General features: G+C 48.7%; 1 pseudogene; it reads left to right on the plus strand.

The window, feature by feature from the left end:
* Nucleotides 1-1,813: 1,813 nt before the first annotated feature.
* LOC144152057 (very long chain fatty acid elongase AAEL008004 pseudogene) lies at nt 1,814-6,786 on the plus strand (annotated as a pseudogene).
* Nucleotides 6,787-8,725: the final 1,939 nt, after the last annotated feature.

Raw genomic sequence — 8,725 nt, forward strand, 5'->3', positions numbered from 1 at the left:
CGAACACTTTTGCCTTCCGAGCACTATATTACTTTCATTGGAATAGATCTTCCATTATCTTTATAGAACCTCTAAGTGTTTGGTTAGTGCCCAAAGTAATGAGATATCGTTTTCGAACACTTTCGCCTTCCAAGAACTATATTACTTTCATGGGAATAGATCTGCCATTATCTTTATAGCACCTCTAAGTGATTCGTTAGTGCCCAAAGTAATTAGATATCGTTTTCGAACACTTTCGCCTTCCAAGCACTATATTACTTTCGTCGAATATTTCTGCCATTATCTTTGTAGAACCTCCGTAAGTGATTCGTTAGTGCCCAAAGTAATGAGGTGTCGTTTTCAAACACTTTCGCCTTCCAAGCACTATATTACTTTCATGGGAATATATCTGCCATTATCTTTATAGAACCTCTGTAAGTGATTCGTTAGTGCCCAAAGTAATTAGTTATGGTTTTCGAACATTTCCGCCTTCCAAGCACTATATTACTTTCATGGGAATATATCTGCCATTACCTTTATAGAACCTCTGTAAGTGATTCGTTAGTGCCCAATGTAAGGAGATATCGTTTTCAAACACTTTCGCCTTCCAAGCTCTATATTACTTTTATGGGAATATAACTGCCATTATCTTTATAGAACCTCTGTAAGTGATTAGTTAGTGCCCAAAGTAATCAGATATCGTTTTCAAACACTTTCGCCTTACAAGCACTATATTACTTTCATGGGAATATATCTGCCATTATCTTTATAGAACCTCTGTAAGTGATTCGTTAGTGTCCAAGGTAAGGAGATATCGTTTTAGAACACTTCCGCCTTCCGAGCACTATATTACTCTCATTGGAATAGATCTGTTATTATCTTTATAGAACCTCTAAGTGTTTCGTTAGTGCCCAAAGTAATGAGATATCGTTTTCGAACACTTCCGCCTTCCAAGCACTATATTACTTTCATTGGAATAGATCTGCCATTATATTTATAGAACCTCTAAGTGTTTCGTTAGTGCCCAAAGTAATGAGATATCGTTTTCGAACACTTTCGCCTTCCAAGAACTATATTACTTTCATGGGAATAGATCTGCCATTATCTTTATAGAACCTCTAAGTGATTCGTTAGCGCCCAAAGTAATTAGATATCGTTTTCGAACACTTTCGCCTTCCAAGCACTATATTACTTTCATGGGAATATGTCTGCCATTATCTTTATAGAACCTCTGTAAGTGAATAGTTAGTGCACAAAGTAATGAGATATCGTTTTCGTGCGCACTTTTTGATGCGAAGCTAATGCGTTTATAAGTAGTTTTCGTTTCAAGCACCGACCGTCACCATACGGTTGTATCGCTGGCCATTATAAAAACAATTTGTTACCCTCGATTGCCTTAGAGCTACTGTTGTTGCTTTGCTCCACGGCCTAAGACGATTTAGCGGCCACCGTTCCGCCAGTTCACTTACGTTATTCCGCTGTATCTTTAAGAAGACCCACCGCACCGTTTCTTCCGCTTCAACATCTTTCTATACCTTATATCATGTATGACCGTTTTCGGCAAGGAGAAATAAATTCTTATTATTGATGAAGCGTTGGCCCTCTGAAGTAAATAACGAGGCTCCGCAAGCACCGCTTGGTTTGGAACGCAGCAACGGTCGGGCGGCCTCCAAGGTCGCGACGAGCGCCCGCGTAACATTGTGCCCTGCCGGAGGTATCCAGACGATCTCGCACGCGCGCTTATGCTGTGCCAGAAACGCTGACGCACGACTTGGACAGACAGACCCGGCGGGCGTGGTTGTCAAGGAAGTGTTTGCGAGCCACCCAGTCACGCTTCACTGCTCTTCAGTGCAGCCAATTCTTGTAGAAGGATGCTATAAATACCGAGGTTGAGGCACACGGCCGCAACGATGAACGCCAGCGCGCCTGCCAGTCTTCATGAGCGCTACGTCCTCCTGGCGGACCCCCGCACGCGGACATGGTTCCTAATGGGAAGCCCCGTCCCTGTGGTGACGCTGATCGGCTTCTACCTGCTCCTGGCCACGAGACTGGGGCCTCGGTGGATGCGGGACCGAGAGCCGTTCAACATCCGCGGACTGGTGGTCGCCTACAACGTGCTCATGGTGGCACTAAGCGGCTACTTCATCTACTTCGCCATCGCTTACGCCGGCATGCGGAGACCGGGACAGAGCCTGTTGTGCTGGGCCACCGACCCGAGTCCATCAGCCGAAAACATGTTTTTCCTCACGCGCGCCTGGTACTACATGCTCATGAAGCTCGGCGAGATGCTGGATACGGTGTTCTTCGTGTTGCGCAAGAAAACCAACCACCTGAGCTTCTTGCACCTGCTCCACCACTCGCTCGCCCTGTGGTCAGTCTGGCTGGTGCTCACGCTGGGGATCACCGGTCACGTGTTTTCCTTCCCACTGCTCAACTCGGCTGTTCACGTGGTCATGTACGGTTACTACGCCCTGGCCGCTATGGGCCCAGCGCTCCGGCCCAGCCTCTGGTGGAAAAAGTACGTGACGTTCTTCCAGATCGCCCAGTTCGGTGCGCTTACCCTGCACGCGTTCATACCGGCGGTGGTGGACTGCGGAGTGCCCAAGGTACTGGCACTGGTTGGTACCTTTGAAGGAGTCCTCTTCGCAGCACTGTTTTCGGAATTTTATATCAACGCGTACGTTCACAAAAAGTCTTTCAAGTGACGCTGCTTCTGGGCGCACAGCGGCCGCGTTTCCACATTGAGATGCTTCGCCGGGATGCCAAAACAAGTACAAATGAACTTCTGCAGCGGAGTGCATATTGTGAAACGTAGGCTGCCCCTTCCGGCTCACAGTTATAGGCCTAAAAATAGAGATTGGACATGGCTATTTGTCATGGCAACGCCGGGAAGAAGTATAGACGCAAAGAAAAAATCATGGATGATGATGAAACGGTCGAAGCATTGCCTGCGTCTTTCGTGACATCATACACTCAGCAGCACTGAACTCAAGAGTGAGCGGGAGGGAAAAAACGTGTTAATCAGCGTGTTAGTGGTAGTTTGCCGCCAATCCTACAATTCCCGTGTCGCCCTAGCCGTCTTTGCCCGGGTCACCACAATGGTCTGCTCCTCAAGTCGACAGATGGACACGCGGATAGGGATAGTAGGGCTGGGTTGTGTGTGCATTCCAGAATGGTATTTTCGAGGTCACTAGTTGTGGACAAAGTTTTCATAGAGCAGTGTACCGTGTGGGCGAAAATAAATCCGTTCGGGCTGAGTGTACGAAGTTTCCCGTTTGTAATAGTCGGAGTGTGATTTCTTGAATTTTGCTGAGGGTAGCGTGAAGGCCGGGGAATTTTTCAACACCAGGGGTGGTATTCTCGAGTTTTGTCCCTTTTGCGTCCCTTTCAAAAGTGTCCCTTTTGGCAAGCCCTGATTGGCTAAGAGCAAACAAACGGAAGTGACGTAACGCAAGCGCAACAAACCTACTGATTGATTGATTGCAGGGTTTGACGCGCCGACGCAATGCAGGCGATGAGGCGCGCCGTAGTGGAGGGCTCCGGATTAATTTTGACCACCTGGGGATCTTTAACGTGCGCCGAAATTTCGTACACACGGGCGTTTTTGCTTTTCGCCTCCATCAGAAAAGCGGCCGCCGCGGCCGGGAATCGAACCCGCGACCTTGCGCTCAGCAGCGCAACGCCTTAGCCACTGAGCCACCGCGGCGGGTTACAAACCTACTGCCAACGCTCACTGCTTAACCGGAAGTACGTCACGATGAAAGGGACTCAAAAGGGACGTTTTCAAAAGGGACAGTTACGAGAATACCGCCGAAGAGCTGTTTAAGCTTTCAGTTCGGCCGTATAGTGTTGCCAGAAAAAATACCCAGTGCATGTGAACGTGCGCCCCGTGAGGAGCGCCCGGCGTCGGCCAGGCTTCCGCGTGGGCTTGCGTCACGTGAGGAGCAAGCAAAACATACCAAGAAAATATACCAAGCGCACGGTAGCTTGGCCATCGTGAGGAGCGCCCGGCGTCGGCCAGCTCGACCTTCGAGAACACTCTGCCCGATGTTCGCGGCGAGATCTCTCGTGTGCTCTTTTACTCACCAGTTCACGTGCGTTCGCGCCGGAAATAGGGAGCACAGCCACCGAATTCGTGCTACAGACGCCGACTTCTAGCGTGTTCTAGCGCTAGAACTCGCGGGTCTTAGCGGGTGCTAACGCGGTCAACTTTGGGAGAGATGTGAAAGGCTGCGGACAAAACATTCCGGGCCTGCCAGTCACGGAGAACTTTCAGCGGCAAGCTCGGAAATCCATGGGATGTGCAACAGCCGAGTCTGCGACGGAGGGAGAGGGGCCTTCATCTCTGCTGATTCTCCAGCCTTACATCACTAGTGCAAGCTGGGCTAATCTTTGTCTCGTTCCTAGGCGAAAGTGGGTCGTGTCTTGATATTTGAGAAGTGGTGTGGGGGCGCGGTGGCTTCAGTGGCTCGGTGGGGCAGTTCCTGAGCCTGTTGCTGAGCGAAATTGTTGCCCGTTACACAGGAATGTACAGATCTCCAGACTATGACAACTCGGTGAATAATATGGTAACGTTTAATAATCCGGAGTGTCGTAGGGGCCACCCTCCACGACAGGAAACATCGGCAGGCAGCTTGTGAATGTGTGAGTATGACTTTGCCGGAGGATTTGGTTAGGAATAAGGCAGTGAAAAGTTCTTCGGCGTTTCAAAAGAAGATGGTGCGGATGGACGCCCACGCAGTAAATTGCTCCTGGAGGTAACCCCTACAATCATGTTTCTCCTGACAGCGTACAGCAAACCGCATCGGTGTAGGATACGTCAGAGCGATTGCCGTATATGCGATCGTGGGCTGATAGATGCGAGCGGGCCTTCGATTGGGATGTGAAGGTCCGGGTTCATGATTTTCGGGAGCAGTGTCACTGAGATTTGTTTACGCCATCCTCCGCGAGAGGGGCGGCTTGGGTTTTCTAGGCACAAGCTCAGATGATATATAATTAAATTGAAGCCCTGTTTGAGTTTGTGTGACACTGTGGCGTTGACTCCAGAGATGACCTAATGAGTTCCTCCACACTGTTGTGAAGGGTATCAATGTCGGATTTTGTTATGGCCCATGTGAATGTATTAGGTGAGGCGGGATCTTTTAAAACATCAAATTCATCTGAATTCTTTTTCTTTCATACCGCGGTGTCGGCTAGTGACCTGACTGGTCATGTGCACGTCGTTATCGATCATATTGCGTGATTTGAATAGTATTGCAAAGTGGTTTCTGGCATTGGCTTGAATGATATGGCCCAGAATCCTGAAATAATTGGTTAGGTTGGATCGAGTGTCCGACCAGGGCTATTGCGATGGGCTTGACATGACATCGGGGAGGGTGTTTTTTGACGATGATGAGTTCTGATTTCTGGGGTGAACCATCTAAGCCGCAGGCCTAGTGACTGAACTGTATACCGCGAAACTCGGCGGTATAACTAAGCTAGAAGAGATGCTCACGCACCCTCACATCTTATGAGAAAGCTTTGGTACTAAAATTGTGTTTTTCTTGCTCCTATTGCCTTAGTTTTGTGTAACATTTCTGCGTATGCGTGGACCTGTGCCTTATAGATCAGTGATGGTCTGTTCGTTTTGATGAACTTTGTTGCTCATTTCTATCTCGGTGGTTACGCAGTGTAGCCAACACGGATTTCACATGAGCTGATAAAGCGACGCTACAACTTCAATGTAAAAAAATTAAGAAAGCTCGCACTACCGCGTAAGACTTGAAGGTAGCGAAGCTGTACGTAATTTTCACGACCATCATGACGGTTTAAGTCCACGATTGCAGCCGATTTGCTTCTTCTTCGCTGCCGCAACGACCTTTACTTCATCATTGTTGCTGGAAATGTGAGATTCCTTTATATTTTTTTATGGAAGGGGTAATTGTTAGACATCCCCTTGCAAGGGCGTACGCTATGAGGTGTCTTTGTCGTTCCGAGCAAGTGTTGCCACCATTACGGCAAACGCTGGAGGTTTTTCTTTTGCAAATCTTGGCCAATACCACTAGGTGGGTATGCTTGGCGTGACAAACGGGCGCCGGGGACGCTGGGCGGTTGCCCTGAAGCACGCTCACACGAGTGCTCGGCATTTTCCTGGTTTTTTAAATGGCCGAGCGGTCGACGCGAGGCACGCGCCCAAGTGCGCTCAGCATTTACTTGGTATTTTAACTGGGGACACGCGGGATAACGATTGCTAAACTGTTTCGCTGTTAGTAACGAAATCCCGTAGTAATAACAGCAAGTATTGCAATTTGCGCAGATAACCCCACATTCTTGCCTCACGCTCACCTGGAGCACAAAAAAGCTGCTACGTTTGACTGGACAATGATCAGTATGTGCCGAGCGCTACGTTAAAATCAAGCTCTTAAAAAAATCAAACTCGAGCGCTACGCTAAAATCAAGCCGCGACAGCAAGCAAAACATCGCTTTTTACAATATTTGTCCGAATTAAAAATTAAGGTACGTATTTACAATACGCGTACGGGTTTCACACTGTTCATTCCGAAGACTCGTACAAATTATGACCATCCGATGTTATCTTATCGCCTGCCTGAGTTAAATATTGTGTCTAGAACGACTCCTGTAAATTGTGTGTTGTCTTACTTGAAGTGCAAATTGTCCTTTGTCATTTCTCTTAATTCCGGTTCATAATATCGGGTTGATTATTTTTGTAGCCTTTATTTGTGAGGCCTACTCGTTCTATTTAGTTGTTGTTTCCATTTGTGTTCCTTCACCCCAGGGGGCGCATCTGTTCTTGTGCATACTTGCTTATGTTCTCTAAATAAAGAGTCTTTCGTACAGCGCTACGCCCTGGTGCGTCTCTGTCCTTCGTAAACACCCCATTGGCGACGATAATGCCGGAAAAGTACTCCTAGTGTCGTGTGAATTACCAGGATCCGCTCCAACATGAGCTTCCCTAGGGCACGACCGGCTATATTTTGTACGACATGCTCACGCCGCCGCCTCCAACGGCAGCGCGCGTCCCCAGAAATATTACGTGGGCTCGCTCCGGCGCCAGGCGCCCCCGTCAGGTGGCATTGTAATTGACCCTCAACTTCGCTTGTTTGCGCGCGGCCCGTCGTAATTTCCATGCGGTCTGCGAAATTCCACGTTTACAGACAACGTAAACATAGCGGAACTGGCGCGCGATTTTAGAAGTATATTATTTATGCATCTAATTCTCGTGCAAATGTATTTGTATATATTCGTGCAAATGTATTTTTGCTCTGGTGCGCTGACAATAGCCTCACTCGTAACTGTGGCTAGACTTCTACTCCGTTTTTTTTTATTTCAAGCTTACGAGGGAACATTCAGCTCAATTATAAGGTTACATTCGGCTACTCTATTTACGGAGAAATGTTTCAGACATGAGTGAGCATAATTACATCGTAAGTTTAAGTTACAAAAACGTAGACGGCATTATGCAGTAAATCGTTGCATTCTCCAGAAAGTAGTAAAAAAAAAACGACTCGGAACATTTATATTACAAAGATTAAAATGGTCTTCGGGATAGTGGCCATTATTTGGCTGATAAATTGTTGGTCAACGGGAACTCGTGAATTCCTTTGGCGGAACGGCTGCTAGATTTGCAACACGCAGGGGTCGCGACCTTTTGAGGTGGAGGGCCGAGTTGCATAAATCCGACACGGCGGAGGGCCGCACGGCAAATGGGAGGAGGGAGAGGAGAGGGGGGGGGGGGCTTTGCAGGCAAAGAGAAAAAATCCAGCGAATTGACAATACTTCTCGACAATAATCTGGCTAAATGTGAAGATAGAAGCGATATATTCTCTGTTGTTGTCTCCCGCCTCTCACCCGGGCCATTTCAGGTCAAAACTGGCGCGTCTTCCTTCAGATAAGAACAGGGGGAGGGGCGTACGGTTCTGACGACCGGGACGCATGCGGCCCGAGGACCGCGGGGGCCGACCCCTGGCATAACGGAACGCAGCAGTGCACCAATTTCGACAACAAGCGCGGTGACGTGCTGCGGTTTTTAAAAAAAGCATTCTAAAAAATTCCCCCGCATTTCCCCGAGGGGGAGAATGTGAAAGTGCGAATGCACGGTTGTCGGCCCGCTTGCGGCGCTTGCGCTCGGCCCCCGCAGCCCACCGCCTCGCCGCTTCCATCTCTTCCATCGGGTTTGTAGTATCACGTGTACACCACGCAGTTATGAAGCCGCTATAACGCCGCTGAGTCGCCAACGCACGCCGCTGACGACGTAGTTTGAATGCGTTAAAGATATAAGGCGCGTCACTAACACTGATATCAGCGTCGCGTCCGTGGCTTGGTCGGTAGAGCGTCGCGCTGCGGCCGCAAAGTCCTCGGATCGAAACCTGGCGCCGGATGCTGTTTCTTTTTTTTTTTTAATATAGAGGAGCACTGCGGACGCCGACGCCGCCGACGCCGCCGCCGCCACCGCCGGCGGTGGATGCTTTGGGGTCGCTTATAAAGTGCATTCGCACTTAAAAATATTGCTGTAAAGATGTTGTCAAAAAAGACGAATAACACGACCATGCACAATTCATATCAGTGCACGCATGTTGCAATTGCAATTTCTAGGCTCGGTGCGACTCAGGAGACATGGCCCGAGCCCGACAAATTTATAAAATATGACCCTGGTCTGGCCCGAGCTTGACAGAATGTAATAAAATAAACCTCCCGCCAGTCTGTTTTTACCCAGGCAGCACAGGACTGTTCCGCCTAAAACAGGCCG

Source organism: Haemaphysalis longicornis, unplaced genomic scaffold (assembly GCF_048455015.1).
Source record: "Haemaphysalis longicornis isolate Haplotype H1 unplaced genomic scaffold, Haemaphysalis longicornis Haplotype H1 scaffold_9, whole genome shotgun sequence".
Classification (NCBI taxonomy): domain Eukaryota; kingdom Metazoa; phylum Arthropoda; class Arachnida; order Ixodida; family Ixodidae; genus Haemaphysalis; species Haemaphysalis longicornis.